This window comes from Halichoerus grypus, chromosome 2, assembly GCF_964656455.1.
Source record: "Halichoerus grypus chromosome 2, mHalGry1.hap1.1, whole genome shotgun sequence".
In the NCBI taxonomy this organism is placed as follows: domain Eukaryota; kingdom Metazoa; phylum Chordata; class Mammalia; order Carnivora; family Phocidae; genus Halichoerus; species Halichoerus grypus.
Genome location: NC_135713.1, coordinates 105,263,436 through 105,285,271, shown reverse-complemented (window position 1 = coordinate 105,285,271; position 21,836 = coordinate 105,263,436). Strand labels below are relative to the sequence as shown.

General features: G+C 40.9%; 1 long non-coding RNA gene across 3 annotated transcripts in view; it reads left to right on the top strand.

The window, feature by feature from the left end:
• LOC118522119 (uncharacterized) overlaps positions 1 to 21,836 on the top strand; it is a 262,228-nt gene that overhangs the window by 156,759 nt on the left and 83,633 nt on the right. For all 3 annotated transcript variants that reach the window (XR_013445354.1, XR_013445355.1, XR_013445356.1), the window contains one exon: positions 13,909 to 13,981. This is a non-coding gene — a long non-coding RNA (uncharacterized LOC118522119). The remainder of the gene's footprint in view (positions 1 to 13,908; positions 13,982 to 21,836) is intronic.

Genomic DNA, 21,836 nt, shown 5'->3' with positions numbered 1-21,836 from the left:
CAGCCTAGTGGCCCAGCTAACCCATTTGAGTAAGTCTTTTGAATCACATTACAAGAAGAGCTGAAGTCAATTTCTGATGACTAGCCAACAGATGTAATTGAAAAAAAAGAAGAAAGTTAGAGGAAAAATGAGGAAAAAAAAATCTATGTCTAGCTCTGTTGTAACTTACCAAGTTTTCTTTCTGTCAAACCTGGGGAGAACAGTGACATGTAATTCTTAAATATGGAATGCTTAGAAAGTAATTGTGTCTGAATGGCTAAATAGTCACTCCTGTGGCTGTTCTGTTTTTGTAAGAATAAGATCTGATTATTGCAATAATACTGTTAGTAATATCCTGTTAGTAAATGTACACTAAGAAGCTTCTTGGTTTTGAAAACATTATTTCTATTTCTCATAAATTCAAAAGCTGAGAAGATCTAGATAGAAGAAATATGAATGATATTTTGTCACCTATTTGGACTCAAACTCTTGGGAAATATTTCATCTGAAGATGAGGAAGAGATGGAAACCTCAGTTTGATAACTTTTCATTCACACTCTGCCTCTCCTGGTCCCCATTATCTGACCTTGCCTTTCTCCTGCGGTTTGAGGTTAGAAAACTCTAGAGGCTCTAATGGGTCAGATTAAGGTGACTTCTATCTGTGAGAAGTGGTTGTGAGTGTTTGCTGATTTGAAGGGACAGGTGCTTAATGAAAAGGCCTTCCTTACACGGGGTGATGATGTCATCACAACAGGGTCATCACTCATACAGCTTCAAGCTGCGACATATGGTTGGGGCCAGGTGTGTGACCTAAAGCCTGTTGGGAAGCGCCATGTTGGCTCTTTCTCATTCTCCTTTCCTTTTAGAGCTCTTTCTTGGTCTTCTTTCAGAACATCCTCTTTCTTTATGAAAAGATTTCTTTCTGATAGAGTATACTGATAGTACCTTCCCCATTGTGGATGCTCAAAAAACTATTTATTTTTGTTGATATTGATCTTATTTCATGAATATACTTAGCATAGTCAGCCCAGTAATTGGTATCTAAAGAAGGCTTTCTTCACCTCACGTCTACCATGAGATCTCCTATTCTAATCTTGAATCATTTGATCCTTGTGCTTACTTATTAGACTGTTTTATGTTTGCTTTCCTTCCTCTTGCAACTCTCAGCTTCCTTCCTTCTTGCTCCCTTCACTCTGCATTACAATTTTTTTTCTCTTATTCAAATATATTTATTTTTCTCTCTTCCTCTTCTTCTTTCACATCCTAGATGCAAGAATTTGTGAGAATACAGAGAAATATTTTTTCTCTCCTAGGTGAGAGAAAAACATTTGTAAAAGAAAAATGCTATTTTGCGTGCTGGTCGAATCAGATCCTCATTGTGAGAGAGGAGTGAATGTTTAGGAAAGAGAGGGTGATTCCCAGGTGTGAGAAAAAGTGTGTCGTGGAAAGGCAGTGTACTAGTCCCCTAGGGCTGTCATTAACAAAGTAGCGCAGATTGGGTGGCTTAAATACAGAAATCATTTTCTCTCAGTTCCTTGATGTTAGAAGGCTGACTATAAAGTGTCCACGGGGTTGGTTTCTTCTGAGACTTCTCCCCTTGGCCATCCTCTCCTCTCTTTATCTTCCTGGAGTTGCTTTGTGTGTATCTGTGTCCTAATTTCCACTTTCTGTAAGGATAAAAGTCATATTGGGTTAGTGTCCACTGTAATGATCTCATTCAACCCTAATGACCTCTTTAAGGACCCTTTCTCCAAAAATAGTCACATTCTGAAGGACTGGGGATTAAGACTGCAAGATAGGAATTTCTGTGGGTAACACAATTCAGTCCATAACAAGTTTCAATAAAAATCTTTTCAGTGTGTGAAGTGTATTAGCCACCCCCCAAAGCATATAGATGAAGCCATGTACACTTATATATGTTAATTTTAATATTATTTTGTCAGGGCTATGAGTTTTCAGAAGTTAGCAAGCAGTGGTGGTGGTAGATATAAAGATGGTGATGGGGGGCAGCAGTGATAGGAAATGGGAGCATGCTTTTTGTTATTTCCCTGGTAAATATAGTTGTATCTAGAGTCTGGGACTGAGCAGAACAAAAGCATTGGCAAAATGCATTTCCAGATGATTTCTGAACATGACCGTGACTGCCGACAGTGATGTGGCACTGTGTGATCCCACGGTACAGATGCTGCCACCCCAGTGGGCAAGTATGTCTTCTGGTGAGAGGGAAGGGGCTAAGGTCAGATTTCTATGTTGGGAAGGTCCTTCCCTATGGAGACTTCATAGCATTTGACAAGATGAAACTCTCTCCCTTCAAATTTAGAAGGATTCCTGGCGGCAATCCTCAGTGTGGGCTGCTCTCAGCAGCAGAGAATGTTGTCATGCAAGGAACAGACAGCACAAGCCTCAACTGAAAGTCTTCTGGTAACATGTTTTTCTGTATGTGGTCCCCACTCTTCAAGAGTCCCTATGCCAACCAATACTTTGATCCTCAGTAATGACTCATGTTTGATCCTTCCCCTGGAGTGTAAACTCATCTGCAAGAGATACAAAATTGAGACATGGTTGTATGGAGCTTCCCACTCCTAATTATTGCCATTCTCCCCTTTTTGTCCCTATCTAATTAGTCCTGGAAGACAAAGAGGAGATGGGGCATGGTGCAGAACAGCATGGGCACTTAGCATCCAAAATGTTTAAATCTTCCTCACATAGATCACCACCTGAAGATTTATTTGAATTCTTTAACCTTTATCTAGCAATGGTTTTAAAGGGTAGTGGTATTCAACCCTGCCTTTATATTGGGAGGAGGTGTGTGTGTGCGTGTCTGCACTCGCTGTGGGAGGCCTAACAATGCTGATTTCAAGGCCTTATTCCAGATCTGTTGAGTCAGAATAGCTGGCAATGAGACCTGGGCATTTGGATTTTAATATCTGGAGAAGGAGAGCACGGGTATTCTGAAATGTCAGGGTATTAATATTTGGAGGACAATTGCTGAGCATTATGGGAAGCTCAACACACTGCATGCTAGCAGTCTGACAGGTTGCTGGAGCCATGGAAAATGTGACTCAAATGAGGCTGCAGCCTACAAATTCCTTAAGTGATGGGTAAATTCAGGCCATTGAAGAAAACAATACTGTTTGGCCATCTGCACAAATACCTTAATAGATTACAGTCACTGCTTCTTGGACGAGATCTTGAGGCCAGTGATTCTCAAACTTGAGTGTGTATCAGAATCACCTGGAAGGCTTGAAAGCCCAGAGTTTCTGATTTAGTAGATCCATAGTGGAGCCCTGGAATTTCCATTTCGAACAACTTCCCAGGGGATGCTGCGGCTATTGCTGCTGGTGTGGGCACTGGACTTGGAAAAATACTGCTTGAAGGAATAGCTTAGGAGAGGTATACTTACCCATCATATGTGTCCATTGGTTTGGGCAGATGCATCTCCTAGTAGAATAATTGTGGTCTTGTTAACAGTTATGGGTTAGAAAATGGGTTAGAAAATAGGATACACGTGGCTTCGGACCTTCGAGGCTTCAGGAATAAGAAGGGGACTGGGTGTCATTTCCAAAGTCCATTTGTAAGTCATTGTTCAGAGTGTGAGGTGTTTTTTTCTTCAAAGGAATATTGGCTTGTGCTAGTGTTCAGTTATATGTATCAACTCATTGTAACTCAGTTTTATTACATTTGATTCTTTCCCTTTAATAGTGTACACATTGATTTTTATAGATTGTTGGAGATTTATCTCTGAGCTCAAGGAGATTTGACTAAGTCTGTCTATACTTGTTATGGAGATACTCCTGGTCATGGATAAACTCAACTCCATTGAAAAATGGTCATCATTTTTTTAAAGTTAGAAACAATTATATTTGTAAGATAATTTGTTTGTATACTCACTGCTCCCAACTCCACAATTGAGGCTAAGGAAAATGGCAATATTTGTTTAGCTTAAATTAGAAAGCCTAAAATTGATATTGAATATTTGGGAATAGTTACTGCAAATGTTTTTGGGAGGAAGGGTTCCAATTATTATTTCAATATCTTTGAACTTATTAGTTACTTAAATTTTCTATTTCTTTTGCACCAATGTTGGCTTTCCATAATTTTTAAGTAATTGAACCATTTAATCTTGGTCATTGTCTTGATTAGAGTATAGCTGAGTGTTGCTGGAGGAGGTCATCTAGAGAACATGACCGCTGGTTGACCTGTGATCTGGACCCAGGCCAACATTCTCCCCGCATCCTTGGGAGGTCTGTTCGGCCCACTGTTAGCACAGCAGGAGCCAGTTTCAAGCAGGTAGCCGTGAGAGTTACATTGTATTGAGAACACCTGGATGGAATATGTGACCAAATCCACAGGGGGTACAGTCCCATCCATGGTGGGCAATTCCCAAACCCCAAATAAGGGATAAAAGAGGGTAAAAGCCAAGATTGATTCTAGGCCTTTTGAGCTCTTAGCTGCTCTTACAGAATAAAAGTGAGGGCTTTGTTTGATGCTGTAGCTGAATGTACTCTACTTGGTAACCCTCAGAAATCTTCTGGCCCCCTCGATGCCATCAGTGGTTATGGAGGACATACTGTTAGGATCAGGAAGGTCCTTTTGACAGTGCACACACTCTTGCCTTCAGCAGCACCTTCCTAGTGTTACGGGGGTGTTTAAGGAACTCACTTCCTTGAAGATTGAATTACTCTTTTCTGCAGGCATTGTTAAACCAATGAGGGGGCTCTCCCTGGACATGCGACAGTAGAAGTCTGTAGAGGAGGGAATATAAATTCTTCTGAAGGAGTTGGGAAGGTGACCAGCCCTCTATGTTCCTGTCTTCGAAGGCTCAGGTTGGGGCACACTGGCTGCAGGAATGAAAGCTAGTATATTCCAGGCACCTGGTGTGGGATGCTGATATCCAGCCTGAGCCTAATCATGAGACCTAGGATGTCAGGCGATGAATTGCTGTTGGAAGGAAAGCGGACAGATGCCAACAATGAGTATGGGCTACTTGAAAGACTTCAGACAGAACAGGAGCTCAAAAAGCCAAAGGCTACCTCAACCAGCTGTAAGGGTCCAATAAAGGTAGCCCAGAAACCAATGTGGTTTGACCTCATTATGCTGGGACTGCATCTACCATCCCTGATGATCTGTCTGCTCAAGCAGATCCTCAGGGATACAGTCCCATCCATGGTGGGCAATTCCCAAACCCCAAATAGAGGATAAAAGCCAAGATTGATTCCAGGTGAGGGCCTTTTGAGCTCTTAGCTGCTCTTTGAAAAATAAAAGTGAAGGCTTTGTTTGATGCTGTAGCTGAATGTACTCTAATACTTGCTAACCCTCAGAAATCTTCTGGCCCCCTCGATGCCATCAGTGGTTATGGAGAACATACTGTTAGGATCGGGAAGGTCCTTTTGACAGTGCAAATTGGGAGTCTGCACCTATAAGAATGAGGGTTTTTTTTTTTTTTTCCAATGCCAGGCAGCATATTGGGCATAGGTAACCTACAAAATCCGCTGTACAAATCTCCGTGAATTCTGCCTCCAGGTAAGATTAATCCAACCACAGAATCCAAAGTAGTAACCCATAAGTTGATTACCCTGACAAAAAAAACACAAAAACTAAAACAACAAAAACTGTTCTATAATACAAGTTGCCTCAGAACATAAAAAGAACATATTTAAGAACCACATTGAGTGGGGGGTATTACACAGACTATAGTGCTTTTAACAGTCGGTATGCCCAGTAGAGCTAGAGAGGTGATGGTACATGATGATGGGCTACTGAGAACTGAGCAAGGTAGTGCCCCCATCCACGTGGCTGTGCCCAACGTGGCCACCATCCTAGGGGTGTACCATGCTATATACTAGACTGAGCAAATGATATTTTTCAGTGATTCCTGGACTGCTGAATCACAAACTTAACTTGGCTTCATGAGAGAGGAAAAACAATGGGCTTTTGAAATGCTTCCTCAACTCGATCTGCATAGCCCCTTAATAAGTCATGGAATGGTAATGTAAGATCTATCCCTGTACTGTTTCCCCATATTAGTACAATGGCCCATTGCATTGATTATAAATTAACCTGTGAAGACTGCCTCTGTTTATAGGATATTCTGTAGTTTCTGTGTGAAAAACAAGACACATAGAGAACCCACAGAATATTCAAGGCCCAGGTACTTCCCTAAGGTCTTTGAGAGTCATTTGGTCGGGTGAGATACATACCATTTTAGAAGCTATGATTGATAAAATGCTAGCCTATCCAACTCCTAAGAACATAAAACTGATACAAACCTTAGTGGGTGTTTGGGGGACTAACATTCCCTACCGGGCACAGTACCTCCATCCCTTAGACTGCCTGCTAAAGAAAGGGCAAATAAGGGACTGGGGATCAGAGTAGCAAGCTGCCTTTGAGAAGATAAAAGTACTAGTGAAGCAGATTAAAGTTATAGGCATCTCTCAAGCAGGGATTCCATTGGTATTTGATACCTCTGTGATTCCTAAAGGTATGGGTTGGGCTCTGTGGCAGCAATGACAGGAGAGCATAATTGTAGGATTTTTGGTCTCAGCTGGGGAATGTGCCAGAAATCTGGTATACCCTCTATAGAGCAACAGCTCCTAGCAGTGTACATAGCACTACTCCAGGTAGATCTCTCATGAAGTAACAGCATATTGTGGTAAGAACCTTCCTTCTTTTAAAGCTTGGGTTGAAAACCTGTTCCATCAATCACCTCTGCCATGGCTCAAACTCCTCTTTTTTGAGTGACCTGCCTGTTGGCAATAGAGGAACACCCAGTCCTTCAGTTCAGCATCTCTAGAAATAGGGGTGCTACTAGACCCTACAAAGTGTGTAGGTCTTCCCACCCCTATTCCTATGGTGACCTATAGGGAGAATGGGGGAGAATTCCTGATGATGAATGGTGTATAGATGGTTCTAGTCAGGACAACCCAAGCCCATGGACTGCAGTTGTTAGCTCAGCACAGACACTATCTGGATGGAAGAGGAATGAACTTCCCCAGAGCATGGGTGAATTAAGAGCAGGTTGGTGATTACTCACAATCCTGGCTGTTAAGACTTAGCACTGACAACTGGGTTGTGCTACAGGAATTAACCCTATGGCTTGGAGAGTGGGAACTGGAGGGAAAAATCATAACGAATAAGCCCTTATGGGGTCTGGATATGTAGAGAAACATTTGAGAATACCTGCAAGAGCCTGAGGCAAGTCCCACTATTATCTACCCCTGCTTTGTAAGGTCCCAACAACCTCTGGCAATGAAGAAGCTGATGGCTTAGCTCTAGCAACTGGCTCTTGAGTATATACAGCAGACTCGGCACATGGGAAGAAGAGCCACTGTAGCACTCAGGTGCTGGGTTGTTTTGCCAAAGATGCCAACTGCTCTTGAAATAAAACAACTTGGCTAATGTAATAAAGGCATGTCCTAGGTTTTCTAAATAATGCCTGAAGCAACTGCCAAAGGAGTCTGGGGCCATCCATAGGAATTCCCAACTGGAAATCGGCAGTTAGAGGATATTGCCAACCTCTTCTGAGTAAAGTTTCTAAATATGACTTGGTTTGTGCGGATACCATGTCTAGCCTAACCCAAGATTTCCCCCATGGCTGTGCAACCAGGCTGCCACTATTTGGAGATTGGAGAAGCTGAGTAATATGGATACCCTTGTGGAATAGAAGGTGGTCAGAGGTCATATTTCATAGGTCACAATGTAGAAAACTGGGTGAGAGAATAGCACATGAAATGCACGTTCTCTCTCCCCTGTGACTTGCAAGGAGTATTGTTGGTAGAAAGGAAGAATGGAATACTAAAGCAAAGATTAAATTACTAACAGGTGAAACCACTTTGGATGCTTGGATGAAAGTACTGTTCCAGGCTTCACAACATTTGAATGATCAACTGGTAGGGCCTGTTGCGCTATCTTCCTCGCTGGGGACCCTTGATGAGACGTTCAACACTGTAAACGTATCTAAGCTGTGGGAGACTGCCATTGCCCCGACTCTGTGGTCAACATGCTATGCTTCTGAGAACACCAAGCCCCATCACACCTGGGAAAAGTATATTCTACTGGCATGTGTGATAAATGTCCCATTGGGGTGGGAGAGTTACTTTGCACCACCACCCCCACGCCTCCATGAGGAGGAAGTACTTAAGTTCCGCTGGAATCCCATTCATCCTGCAAGCCAAACCTGTTGAAAATCCTATGTGGAATGGAATACACAGCAATGAAAGAAAAAGATGGAAATCCTGGTTTGGCATATCCTGCCCCCAGTCCATCTCTTCCCAGCTGACCATCCTGCTTCTCCTAGCTGACACGTATGTATATATAACCAGGTCAAATTTCTAAAGCTGCAGCCATGTTAATACAGAAGGATCAGACCACAAGTCAAGTTCCTACAAAATATGGCTCTTCAACCTTAGACTTTGGATAGTCTTTGGGTTCAGGTCACAGGATCGGCCCACTTGTATACCTGGCAAAGGAATCAATCCAACTGTGGGCACCTGCTCCTTTCTAGCTTGTCAGGATTGCCCTGGTGGGTATCACCACTCCGGAGAGGGGATTGGAAGGCTTTAAAGGTAGTGTATTAAGGAAGGGAAAACTAGGAATAGTACTCTATTCTTCATCTGATTTTACTAATGGTGTGTACCATAGGCTAAGTTTCATGATCACTATCAACACATGGTCACTTTTTCTGTCAAATTACACAAGGCAGCGCATCAGACTGGTGGCTGGAAAGGTCCTAAAAGTACCACCATTGAAGCCATAGTTGTCAATGTTCAGATTTGGGATGGGTTCATGTGGCTTACCCTGGCTTATGGATATTTGAGCTGTAGGCACTGTAGTATCCAAATGGGATGGCATTACCAAGGATGCCAGATTGCCCCTGAAATACAGTGACATGGTGAATGGAATAATTACCTTTCTGGCATATTCTAAAAAATGCCTAAGCTAACTATGAAGGAGTCTCCTAACATCCACTGCATTTCCCATCAGGTGAAGGATTGTCAAATTGATTACATTGGCCCCTTCCCTCTGAGTGTTCTAGATTTGTCTTAGTTTGTGTGGATCCTATATCTGACCCAACCAAATTCTCCCCAGTCACCATCCATTAAGGGATTAGAGAAGCTGAGTAACATGTACAGATACTCTGGTTGAACAGACAATGATCAGGGGTCACATTTCAAAGATAATGATCTGTAAGGCTGGAATTTGCAATGGAATATCCCACCATTATAGAGGAGTTATCTTATCCTATTGGGGGAAGGGGAATTATTTACCTGCTTTGGGAACTTGCTTTCTTGCTATAAGCCAAACCTGTTGACACTCACTGTACTTGAATTGGAATACACACCCTTGTAAGAGAGGAAGAGATGGGAATCCTGGTCTGGTATATCCCAGCCCTAATTCATCTGTTCACAAGTGATAGTGCCACCTCTCCCTGGCCAAGATGTATGCACAATCAGGTCCTATTGCTAAAGCTGCAGCCACAGTAACATCTAAGGATCACACTACCAGTGTAATTCTTATGCAAGGGGAAGACCTTCCTATACAAGTTTCTACTAAATAGATCTTTTTTGACCTTAGACTTCTGTTACTTCTATTACTTCCGGTGATAGGATGGGCACTTGATGGAAATACCTTTCTACAATGGGCTTATTTATATGTCTGTCAAATCAATCCAGCTGTTGTGTGTATGTTGTGTATGTCAGCCACTGTCCCCCTCCAGTTCATGAAGATTGCCATGGGGATGTTAGCACTCCATGGGGCAGGGGGGGATTGGAAGGCCTTAAAGCAGTACATTAAAGAAGGACAAGCTAGGATTAGTACTCGTAAGTCATCAGATATTACTAATACTGATCCAGAAACAAAGCCTGTGGCACACTTTATCAATAACACTGGACATAGATATATATATATATATATATTTTGTCAAACTACACAGGCAGCCCATCAAACTGCTTATCAGAAGGGTCCTAAAAATACATCATCAAAGCCATGGATGGCTGTTGCTCAGATTTGGAATAGATTCATGTTGCTCACCCCAGGTTATGGACGTTTGAGTACCTGGGCACCACTATGTTGAGAACAGAAAAATGACTCTAAATAGAACCAGCCCAATTGCACTAGAGAGATGGGATGGATATGGATGGCCTTGTGGTCAGTCTGTCACATTAAAGGATAGCAACTGGTCTGGCACTGACTGATAGTGCTGCCCAGGTATTTACTGGTGAACATCAAATGGAATACAATGGGTTATAGGACTCACATCCATGCCTTCCACCTGGGTGGTGGGGCCACTGCACTCTGGGTTTTCCCTGCACATAGGGGGGAATCCACCCCACCATATCAAAAATTGTGAACCTCTGTCTTGCCAAGGCTAGATGGCCACATTTTGTTTTCCACTGGTATGATTGTTTGGCTGCTGTATTTGACCCCTCCATTGGCCTGGAGGACACTATAGTGCTCAAGGAAGCACTTACTACATTAACCTAGCAAGCCTGAAATGACAGCAAGCAAAGCTTATCTTTAGGAAACACTGAAATGTCTTTAATAAGAAAATCTGTTTTCTAAAATAGAATGGGTTTGGATATTATGAGTGCCTCACAAGGAGGTACCTATATCATTATCCAGACAAAGTAGTATATTGTTCATACTTTTTCTGTCAGATTACACAAGGCAGCCCATCAGACTGGTGACTGGGAAGGTCCTAAAAGTACCACCATTGAAGCCATAGTTGGCAATGTTGAGATTTGGGATGGGTTCATATGGCTTACCCTGGCTTATGTATATTTGAGCTGTAGGCTCAAAAGAGTCTGCTAATACATCATTTTATTAAATCACATGAAGACACATGAGTAATCTGACTCTCCTCCTCCCGCCAGCTTAAAGGACTTAATAAATGGTTTGGATCATGGGGCTCTTGGTAGAAAATATTGTCACTTATATTGGGAATCATTATTTTAATCTGTATTTTCTCTTAGAACTTCCTCTCTTGCTGCTGTGGTATCATGTAGATCATGGTATCATGTACAGACAGTCACCAAACAAGCCACCTCCATGCTAATAAAACCTCTTATTAACTGCTGAGGACCCACTGTGGAAGAAGGGGGCATGTGAAACAAGAGCTGCTTACAAAATATAGAATGTTGGGGTAGGTCATCAAGAGGACATGACTGCCAGTTGACCTGTGAGGTGGGCCTGGACAATCTCAGCCTCCTTGCCCTTCCTCATTTCCTTGTCTTTGGGATGTATATTCTGCTTGTTGTTCCCCTGGTAGGACCCAGTTTCAAGGGTGCAGCATTGAGAGAGCAATGTGTTGTTGAGACTATTCTGATGGTATATGTGACTGAACCCAGTGATGGCCTCTATATATAAACTTTTAAGGTTCTGATACATGGGTGTGGAGATTTATTCATCTTGTGGCCGCCCAAGCCAAGCCTTAAATATAAGTCCCCTTGCTTATTAAAACTGCCGTCTAGCAACCTGGAGTGGCCTGGTCTTTGGTCTCTCCTTGCCTTGCATGCACAGGGGCCAATTTCAGATTTCACCTGTGGAAATCCCATGAGTGTGGCCCAACAATTATATCTTTATTATCTTTTAATTTGCTTTATCTCTAGCCAGTTTTCTATTTTCATTTTGTTTGATTTATATTTTGTCTGTGTTTTCTTTTTTAAAGAGTGGGGAGGGACAGAGGGAGAAAGAGAATCTCAAGCAGGCTCCATGCACAGTGTAGAGCCTGACGCAGGGCCTGAGCTCACAACCCTGAGATCATGACCTGAGCTGAAATCAAGAGTCAGATGCTTAACTGCTTAACTGAGTCAGTGACCCAGGCACTCCTTTTTGGTTTTTTTAATCAACTTTGACAGAGGCCTATTTTATTTTCATTGAGATTTTTTTTCTTTGAACAATGAATTGTACTGAGTGGAACTATAAAAAAATCAAGTTGGGGGGTTCTTGTTCTCATTTTGTTGCATTGTGGTCAAAGAAGATTTTTTTTAAGATTTTATTTATAATTGGAGAGAGAGAGCACAAGCAGGGGGAGGGGCAGAGGGAGAAGCAGACTCCCCACTGAGCAGGGAGCCCAACTTGGGGCTTGATCCCAGGACCCTGGCATCATGACCTGAGCCAAAGGCAGACATTTAATCCGCTGAGCACCCAGGTGCCCCAAAGAAGATGATTTTAATACTGTGCCATATATTTTTTTAATTTAATTTAATTTTGTTATGTTAGTCACCATACAGTACATCATTAGTTTGTGATGTAGTGTCCCATGATTCATTGTTCTTGTATAACACCCAGTGCTCCATGCAATACATGCTTTCCTTAATACCCATCACCGGGCTAACCCATCCCCCCACCCCCTCCCCTCTAAAACCCTCAGTTTGTTTCTTGGAGTCCATAGTCTCTCATGGTTCATCTCCCCTCCGATTTCCCCCTTCATTTTTCCCTTCCTTCTCCTAATGTCCTCCATGCTATTCCTTATGTTCCACAAATGACCTCGAATCACCAAGGAAATGTTGAAAAAGAAACACAAAACTGGGGGCATCACGTTGCCTGATTTCAAACTATATTACAAAGCAGTGATCACCAAGACAGCATGGTACTGGCACAAAAACAGACATATAGACCAATGGAACAGAATAGAGAGCCCAGATATGGACCCTCAACTCTATGGTCAAATAATCTTCAACAAAGCAGGAAAAAATACGCAATGGAAAAAAGACAGTCTCTTCAATAAATGGTGCTGGGAAAATTGGACAGCCACATGCAGAAGAATGAAACTCGACCATTCTCTAACACCATACACAAAGATAAACTAAAAATGGATGGAAGACCTCAATGTGAGACAGGAATCCATCAAAATCCTAGAGGAGAACATAGGCAGTAACCTCTTTGACATCGGCCACAGCAACTTCTTTCAAGATACATCTCCAAAAGCTAGTGAAACAAAAGCAAAAATGAACTTTTGGGACTTCTTCAAGATAAAAGCCTTTTGCACAGCAAAGGAAACAGTCAACAAAACAAAGAAGTAACCCATAGAATGGGAGAAGATATTTGTAAATGACACTACAGACAAAGGGCTGATATCTGAGATCTATAAAGAACTTCTCAAACTCAACACTCAGAAAACAAATAAGTCAAAAAATGGGGAGAAGACATGAACAGACACTTCTCTGAAGAAGACATAGAAATGGCTAACAGACACATGAAAGAATGTTCATCATCATTAGCCATCAGGGAAATTCAAATCAAAACCACATTGAGATACCACCTTACACCAGTTAGAATGGTAAAAATTGACAGGAGTGTGCCATATTTTTTGTTGAGATTTGCTTTGAGATCTTGTGGTGGGCAAGTTTTACAGGTATTTCATATATGTTTATGGAGAAGGTGTATTTTCTGTTAGATGAGTGATCTTAATATATTAATCTTAGATCATACTTTATAACTGTGACATTTAAATTTTTTTTACTGGAATCTACTATTCAGAAGTGTGTCAATCTCTTTCATTATAATCATCAGTTTGTCAACTATTTCTTATATTCTGTTAAATTTTTATTAAAGGCTATGGTTTTTTTCTTTGTCACTGTGATTTATTGAGCCATTTATAAACTAAAGATTGTCAAATAATATTATTTTCTACAATGTGCCTGAATTTACCTGTCATTTTAAGGACTTTGTAGTCTGCAACCTCATTTGAATTGACATTTTCATGCCTCCAGCAAAGTGTCAGACTGACAGGAATCAGCTTGGTGAGCTTCCTATTATGCTCAGCAATTGTCCTTTAAATGATAATACCTTGACAATTCAGGATGCCTCTGCTTTCCTTTCCAGATGTTAATGAGGATCTCTATAAAAATATGATCTTATATTATCCCTCCTTCTATCTAAACTTGAAATTTATTTCTACCTCAGTAGCTTTTTTTTTTCTTTTCTCAGGAATTTTGAGATTGGACCGAGATGCATTTGCCGGTCAGTTTGAGACCCTGGGACTACACTGTGTGAGATACAGGTAGGCCCCTGTGCTAGGACTGCATTATGTCCACTGTGGAGCATGTACTTCCAGAGTAAGAGAACAGTCCTGGAACCTCCAGGCCCATCTTTTTTTTCAGCTACCTATTGCTGATACAGGTCTACCTAATAGCCTATTAGAGCTGCAAATTGCAAAGAGAATTAACTTTTTCTTGCTTTTTAATCTCCTGAAGTGCATCACAAGGTATTGTTCATCCTTTGAAATTCAATGTTTGGGGTCTTTCAAGTTGTTGTAGTTAAGTTTGTGGTTCTGTGTTTGTATGTAAGCATTAATCTGGAGTAATTTATATTGCGTAGATGAATTTTAATATTGAGAACCTATACGTTTTTTGGCCTGTTTTTTTTTTTTTTAATTACTGTTAATAGGTCAGAAAAAACATTTGGAGATTTTATATACCAGTTTCAGTGTTGGTAGGAATTAAAAAGGATGGTTACTTTATATGTAATAAAAGAGTCTTTATGAAGGGATAATAGACTAGGCAGACCAATGTGGTAGACATGGCGCTCTATGTAAGGTCAAATGCAGTTAAAAATCAGAGGCTTAATTCTCCCGTTGAAAATCAGAGATACTTCGTTCTCCTTATTCTGACAGCATTTACTTGAGAAAATTTGTAAATTGTTTCTCTGTCTTTTAGAAATGTACGTAAGTCTTCTAAAAAGCTCAGCAAGATTCTTATTCCCTTAAAGACCCAGGAGTATCTGGGAGCCATTTCTGTAACATGACCATCAAGGAATATGGTGCTCCTATTTCCTAGTTTCCATGAGAGGGTCAGAGGCTAACTTCAGTGGGTACATTGCTCTAAGTTGCAATACTGTCTCCTGTTACAGAGATCTGAGAAGTTTATTTTCCCTTTGGATAAATCTAATTAGCAAACCCTTACAGCCACCCCAATTGCCAGGTGCATTTAGGATGAACTTATGCATGGCACAGGGTGCTGTAAAATTCTCTCGCTTGAGGACCAGTTATTGTTCAGCTTGAGAACATGTGTGTAATGAGTTGCCTGCTTGGCTACGTAAAATGGTAAGATTTCCTGCTATCTTTGCAATTTCTTAGCAGACTGATTTTGCACAGCATATTCTGGCTGGATGTTTTATTCAATAATAAACCTTTCTTTCAACATTTTTTTTATTATGTTAATCACCATACATTACATCATTAGTTTTTGATGTAGTGTTCCATGATTCATTGTTTGCATATAACACCCAGTGCTCCATGCAGTTTGTGCCCTCTTTAATACCCATCACCAGGCTAACCCATCCCCCTACCCCCCTCCCCTCTAGAACCCTCAGTTTGTTTCTCAAAGTCCATAGTCTCTCATGGTTCGTCTCCCCCTCTGATTTTCCCCCCTTCATTCTTCCCATCCTGCTTTTTTTTTTTTTTAACATATAATGTATTATTTGTTTCAGAGGTACAGGTCTGGGATTCAACAGTCTTGCACAATTCACAGCGCTCACCATAGCACATACCTCCCCAATATCTATTACCCAGCCACCCCATCCCTCCCACCCCCCACCACTCCAGCAACCCTTAGTTTGTTTCCTGAGATTAAGAATTCCTCATATCAGTGAGGTCATATGATACATGTCTTTCTCTGATTGACTTATTTCGCTTAGCATGATATCCTCCAGTTCCATCCACGTCGTTGCAAATGGCAAGATTTCATTCCTTTTGATGGCTGCATAATATTCCATTGTGTATATATACCACATCTTCTTTATCCATTCATCTGTCGATGGACATCTTGGCTCTTTCCACAGTTTGGCTATTGTGGACATTGCTGCTATAAACATCGGGGTGCATGTACCCCTTCGGATCCCTACATTTGTATCTTTGGGGTAAATACCCAGTAGTGCAATTGCTGGATCGTATGGTAGCTCTATTTTCAGCTTCTTGAGGAACCTCCATACTGTTTTCCAGAGTGGCTGCCCCAGCTTGCATTCCCACCAACAGTGTAGGAGAGTTCCCCTTTCTCTGCATCCCCACCAACATCTGTCGTTTCCTGACTTGTTAATTTTAGCCATTCTGACTGGTGTGAGGTGGTATCTCACTGAGGTTTTGTTGTGGATTTCCCTGATGCTGAGTGATGTTGAGCACTTTTTCATATGTCTGTTGGCCATTTGGATGTCTTCTTTAGAAAAATGTCTGTTCATGTCTTCTGCCCATTTCTTGATTGGATCATTTATTCTTTGGGTGTTGAGTTTGATAAGGTCTTTATAGATAAGTTCTTTATAGATATAGGTAAGTTCTATATAGATAATGATAAGTTCTTTATAGAGTTTGATAAGTTCTATATAGACTAGCCCTTTATCTGATATGTCATTTGCAAATATCTTCTCCCATTCTGTCAGTTGTCTTTTGGTTTTGTTGACTGTTTCTTTTGCTGTGCAAAAGCTTTTTATCTTGATGAGGTCTCAATAGTTCATTTTTGCCCTTGCTTCCCTTGCCTTTGGTGATGTTTCTAGGAAGAAGTTGCTGCGGCTGAGGTCGAAGAGGTTGCTGCCTGTGTTCTCCTTTAGGATTTTGATGGAATCCTGTCTCATATTTAGGTCTTTCAACCATATGAGTCTACTTTTGTGTGTGGTGTAAGGAAATGGTCCAGTTTCATTCTTCTGCATGTGGCTGTCCAATTTTCCCAACACCATTTGTTGAAGAGACTGTCTTTTTTCCATTGGACATTCTTTCCTGCTTTGTCAAAGATGAGTTGACCATAGAGTTGAGGGTCCATTTCTGGGCTCTCTATTCTGTTCCATTGATTGAGGTGTCTGTTTTTGTGCCAGTACCATACTGTCTTGATGATGACAGCTTTGTAATAGAGCTTGAGGTCCAGAATTGTGATGCCGCCAGCTTTGCTTTTCTTTTTCAACATTCCTCTGGCTATTCAGGGTCTTTTCTGGTTCCATACAAATTTTAGGATTATTTGTTCTGTTTCTTTGAAAAAAGTGGATGGTATTTTGTTTTTTTTTTTTAATGAGTTCTTTTTTTTTTTTTTTAAAGATTTTATTTATTTATTTGACAGAGAGACACAGCGAGAGAGGGAACACAAGCAGGGGGAGTGGGAGAGGGAGAAGCAGGCTTCCCGCAGAGCAGGGAGCCAGACGCGGGGCTCGATCCCAGGACCCTGGGATCATGACCTGAGCTGAAGGCAGACGCTTAATGACTGAGCCACCCAGGCGCCCCTGGATGGTATTTTGATAGGGATTGCATTGAATGTGTAGATTGCTCTAGGTAGCATTGACATCTTCACAATATTTGTTCTTCCAATCCATGAACGTGGAACATTTTTCCATTTCTTTGTGTCTTCCTCAATTTCTTTCATGAGTATTTTATAGTTTTCTGAGTACAGATCCTTTGCCTCTTTGGTTAGATTTATTCCTAGGTATCTTATGGTTTTGGGTGCAATTGTAAATGGGATCGACTCCTTAATTTCTCTTTCTTCTGTCTTGTTGTTGGTGTATAGGAATGCCACTGATTTGTGTGCATTGATTTTATATCCTGCCACTTTATTGAATTCCTGTATGAGTTCCAGCAGTTTTGGGGTGGAGTCTTTTGTGTTCTCCACATAAAGTATCATATCATCTGCAAACAGTGAGAGTTTGACTTCTTCTTTGCCGATTTGGATGTCTTTTGTTTCTTTTTGTTGTCTGATTGCTATGGCTAGGACTTCTAATACTACGTTGAATAGCAGTGGTGATAGTAGACATCCCTGCCGTGTTCCTGACCTTAGGGGGAAAGCTCTCAGGTTTTCCCCATTGAGAATGATATTCGCTATGGGTTTTTCATAGGCAGCTTTTATGATATTGAGGTATGTACCCTCTATCCCTCTACTCTGAAGAGTTTTGATCAAGAAAGGATGCTGTACTTTGTCAAATGCTTTTTCTGCATCTGTTGAGAGGATCATATGTTTCTTGTTCTTTCTTTTATTAATGTATAGTATCACATTGATTGATTTGTGGATGTTGAACCAACCTTGCAGCCCAGGGATAAATCCGACTTGGTCGTGGTGAATAATCCTTTTAATGTACTGTTGGATCCAATTGGCTAGTATTTTGGTGAGAATTTTTGCATCCATGTTCATCAAGGATATTGGTCTGTAATTCTCCTTTTTGATGGGATCTTTGTCTGGTTTTGGGATCAAGGTAATGGTGGCCTCATAAAACGAGTTTGGAAGTTTTCCTTCCATTTCTATTTTTTGGAACAATTTCAGAAGAATAGGTATTAATTCTTCTTTAAATGTTTGGTAGAATTCCCCTGGGAAGCCATCCGGCCCTGGGCTTTTGTTTGTTGGGAGATTTTTGATGACTGCTTCAATTTCCTTAGTGGTTATAGGTCTGTTCAGGTTTTCTATTTCTTCCTGGTTCAGTTTTGGTAGTTGATACATCTCTAGGAATGCATCCATTTCTTCCAGGTTATCGAATTTGCTGGCATAGAGTTGCTCATAATATGTTCTTATAATTGTTTGTATTTCTTTGGTGTTGGTTGTGATCTCTCCTCTTTCATTCATGATTTTGTTGATTTGGGTCATTTCTCTTTTCTTTTTGATAAGTCTGGCCAGGGGTTTATCAATCTTGTTAATTCTTTCAAAGAACCAGTTCCTAGTTTCGTTGATCTGTTCTACTGTTCTTTTGGTTTCTATTTCATTGATTTCTGCTCCGATGTTTATTATTTCTCTTCTACTGCTGGGTTTAGGCTTTATTTGCTGTTCTTTCTCCAGCTCCTTTAGGTGTAGGGTTAGGTTGTATATTTGAGACCTTTCTTTTTCTTGAGAAAGGCTTGTATTGCTCTATACTTTCCTCTCAGGACTGCCTTTGCTGTATCCCAAAGATTTTGAACAGTTGTGTTTTCATTTTCATTGGTTTCCATGAATTTTTTTAAATTCTTCTTTAATTTCCTGGTTGACCCATTCATTCTTTAGTAGGATGCTCTTTAGCCTCCATGTATTTGAGTTCCTTCCGACTTTCCTCTTGTGACTGAGTTCTAGTTTCAAAGCATTGTGGTCCGAAAATAGGCAGGGAATGATCCCAATCTTTTGGAACCAGTTGAGATCTGATTTATGACCTAGGATGTGATCTATTCTGGAGAATGTTCCATGGGCACTAGAGAAGAATGTGTATTCCATTGCTTTGGGATGGAATGTTCTGAATATATCTGTGAAGTCCATTTGGTCCAGTGTGTCATTTAAAATCTTTATTTCCTTGTTGATCTTTTGCTTAGATGATGTGTCCATTTCAGTGAGGGGGGTGTTAAAGTCCCCCACTCTTATTGTAATGTCAATGTGTTTCTTTGTTTTTGTTATTAATTGGCTTATATAATTGGCTGCTCCCATGTTAGGGGCATAGATATTTACAATTGTTAGATCTTCTTGTTGGATAGACCCTTTAAGTAGGATATAGTGTCCTTCCTCATCTCTTATTACAGTCTCTGGTTTAAAATCTAATTTGTCTGATAGAAGGATTGCCACCCCAGCTTTTTTTTGGTGTCCATTAGCATGGTAAATGGTTTTCCACCCCCTCACTTTCAATCTGGGGGTGTTTTTGGGTCTAAAATGAGTCTCTTGCAGACAGCATATCGATGGGTCTTGTTTTTTAATCCAGTCTGATAGCCTGTGTCTTTTGATTGGGGCATTTAGCCCATTTACATTCAGGGTAACTATTGAAAGATAGGAATTTAGTGCCATTGTATTGCCTGTAAGGTGTCTGTTACTGTATATTGTCTGTGTTCCTTTCTGGTCTATGTTGCTTTTAGGCTCTCTCTTTGCTTAGAGGACCCCTTTCAGTATTTCTTGTAGGGCTGGTTTTGTGTTTGCAAATTCTTTTAGTTTTTGTTTGTCCTGGAAGCTTTTTATCTGTCCTTCTATTTTCAATGACAGCCTAGCTGGATACGGTATTCTTGGCTGCATATTTTTCTCATTTAGTGCTCTGAATATATCATGCCAGTCCTTTCTGGCCTGCCAGGTCTCTGTGGATCGGTCTTTTGCCAATCTAATGTTTCTACCATTGTAGGTTACAGATCTCTTGTCCCAAGCTGCTTTCAGGATTTTCTCTTTGTCTCTGAGACTTGTAAGTTTTACTATTAGATGTCAGGGTGTTGACCCATTTTTATTGATTTTGAGGGGAGTTCTCTGTGCCTCCTGTATTTTGATGCCTGTTTCCTTCCCCAAATTAGAAAATTTCTCTGCTATAATTTGCTCCAATATTCCTTCTGCCCCTCTCTCTCTGTTGTCTTCTTCTGGGACCCCAATTATTCTAATATTGTTTCGTCTTATGGTATCACTTATCTCTCGATTTCTGCCCTCGTGATCCAGTAGTTGTTTATCTCTCTTTTTCTCAGCTTCTTTATTTTCCATCATTTGGTCTTGTATATCACTGATTCTTTCTTCTGCCTCATTTATCCTAGCAGTTAGTGCCTCCATTTTTGATTGCACCTCATTAAATGCCTTTTTGATTTCGACTTGGTTAGATTTTAGTTCTTTTATTTCTCCAGAAAGGGTTTCTCTAATAACTTCCATGCTTTTTTCAAGCCCAATTTATTCAACTGACTGAGGGGCCAGGTCTCCCAATGAAGGCAAATTTTTTTATTTATGCCTGGACCAAAAGCTCTGTGGTAACACTCCACAATATTATCATATCTGGTAGTGACTAGCATACTTCTCTCCAAAAGAATGAATTCACGTCCTTTATTTAAAGTATATAGAGCCCAAAGCAACCACACACTTTTGCAATACTATTTGTTTAAATAAATCTTCTCTCAATTAAAAAAAAATACATTTTTTTTCCTTAACCTACTTTAGCAGTGTAAACACACCAAAATTGAGTACCTGGAGTTTTGTTTGCCTTGCCTCAACTTCTGCAGTCAAATATTGGTATGCCATTGGAAGTACTCAAAAAATCAAGAAGCAGTTCCTGACTAAAGAAATCCTTGTAAAAATGAAACACTCATGTTTATGAGGTAACATTCTTAAGTTACACATAATTGATTTACAAGGGCATCTTTGCCAAGAATCTTTCTCTGGTAGGGACCCGGTTTTTTATGCAGGAGTCCTGCTGAGGCTGTGCATTCAGTTTCCTTGTAGGCGTGCTACCAGTACCATTGGAGGCTCAGCCTGATTTTTGCCCCATTGGGGCTTGTAGAGAGTCTCAAATGCTGCCATGAGACTCGCTCACTTTCACAGTATGCCTTAAATGGAGTGGAAAATCCAAACCTGTCTTTTTCTTGTTGAAACTCTTAACACATTCAACCAAAGGCAGATGATTCTACAAACCTTAGGATTGCCACTGACCCCAACCTTTCAAATGCTTTCCCAACCTCAAATGCCAGTGCTTCACTTTTACTTGTAACTTGTTCCAGTCTACCAAGGGATAGAGTGTTACACTTGTGATGCTCCTGCAGCCAGCTATGCAGACCAGCCCACCTACCAACAGCACCTGACTGCCAGCTGATGTGTGGGTCACTTACAACAACGAAGGATCCTAACCTGAGTAATTTCCCAACCTGAGGATTTACTCTAGGGCTCCTCCCAGGACCAGCTGTCTTTGAGTCCCCCCTTTGAGTCCCCCCCCCAAAAAAAAGCAGAATCTGAGACAAAAGCTAGTTTGCAGATGTATTACTTGAGAACGTGATTTGAGAGACCTAGAGTTGTGGGACTTGGAAGAATAAATCAGGCAATGAGAGAAAGCCTATCCTAAGTCATGTCATTGAGCTAGTTACTGCTGTAGAAAACGGGGGCTCAGTTCTGTTGGGGACCCTTTATAAAATGGTACAGATTTCGCTTTAGAATTTTCTCTGTAACACAAGAGAGGGGTTAATATTATCCAAGAGCCCCTGTATTAGTTATCTT